Source organism: Echinops telfairi, unplaced genomic scaffold (assembly GCF_000313985.2).
Source record: "Echinops telfairi isolate 266 unplaced genomic scaffold, ASM31398v2 ScPeMD7_23;HRSCAF=83, whole genome shotgun sequence".
Classification (NCBI taxonomy): Eukaryota; Metazoa; Chordata; class Mammalia; order Afrosoricida; family Tenrecidae; genus Echinops; species Echinops telfairi.
The window spans coordinates 48,596,458-48,598,135 of NW_022103920.1; positions in this window are offsets into that span (position 1 = coordinate 48,596,458).

Here is a 1,678-nt window from a genome sequence, read left to right on the forward strand (position 1 = left end):
GAGGACCTAATGCCGGGGGCTTAAGTGGAGAGGAAATGTTTTGAGAATGATGAGGGCAATGAATGTACGAATGCGCTTTACACAATTGATGTATGAATGGATTGTGATAAGAGTTGTATGAGCCCCTAATAAAGTGATTTAAAAAAAACAAACCTTTATTTCCAGAATGTTCTATGTTGACTCCTTGCTTGAGCATTGCCTGAATTTTTTCCTCCAATGTGGCCTCATCTGCTGCAGTAACCCTATGCCATGTGTCAGTCTGGGTAGACTAGAGAAACAAATTCATGGACACACATGTGTATAAGAAAAAGATTTGTATACAAAATAAATTAAACATTGAGAAAACATCCCAGCCCAGTTCCAGATCAAGTCCATAAATCCGATATTAGCCCATATTTCCGGTACCAATCTATAAAATGCTCTTCAGACTCATGAAACACATGCAATGACACCAAATGTAGATCACAGGCCAGTGGGCAGAAAGTCTTTGGATCCAGTGTCATTGGAAACATCTCAGCAGTGGCAGGGGTCTCTACATGGCTTCTCCAGCACCCAGGGCTGCATCATGTGCCTTGTGGATGGGTCCATGTGTCTTGTCAGCTGCTATGTCCCCAAGGGTATGAGCAGAGAGTCTCCCACCTCCTTGGAAGTGGAAGGAAAAACCGGATTTCCCAGAATTCTCAGGAGAAGGCCTTGCCCACACAGAGGCCTCATTGGCTGTGATCTAATTGACAAGCTATACTCCACTCCAACATTCTTAATCCTCAAATTGACAAATGATTATATATCTACCACAGCCATCAATTCACTATGAAAATGAGGCTCAAAAGCTTGCCTATATGAGGAAATATAATTTTACCAAAAACCAATTGAAGTCCCGTGAGGAAAGGAGACAGAGTCCTTGTAGAAGGACTATCATGTTCACTCCCCACAAAGACTAGTCCATTGTGGTCATCAATGCCCTTCAGGGGACTTGATGAAAAAGGAAAACGTGCTAACAGACTTTCAAACTAAAGGTGTTTGGTTGGAGCTCACTGCAATGGGTTCAGAGCTAAATTGTGTAGCTGTTTTTGCTCTCTGCAAATACTTTTGAAGAATGATCCAAGTAAATGTGATGGAGATGTGATCCAAAAGTGCTTGTGCCACCTGTCTCCAAGAATTATGTAATCAATTGTCACAGATTTATATTAAATAATAAAATATTATATTAGTAATAATAGGATTTATAGTAAAATAGTTTCTAATGACCCTCAGAGTCTGTTGAACTTTGGCTTTTATACTCTTTCTTCTCTGTATAGAGAAAGAGTATGGGCCCGCCCTGTTTTAAAGTGGGCACAGTAGTTTCTTTTAAAATGTTTTATTGACATATAATCCAGCTATCATATAAATCAATGGTTCAAATAATCAAAAAGCATTGTGCAGTCATTGACTCCATCAATCCTAGAACATTCTTCATCCTGGGTGGCCATTGTTCTTAGCATTTCTTACCCCATCAACCTTCCCCCTTGTTTTTTTCAATCATTTTATTAGGGGCTCAAATAACTCTTATTACAATCCATACATACATCAATTGTACAAAGCACATTTGTACATTCATTACCCTCATCATTCTCAAAACGTTTGCTCTCCACTTAAGCCCCTGGCATCAGCTCCTCATTTTCCCCCTCCCTCCCCGCGC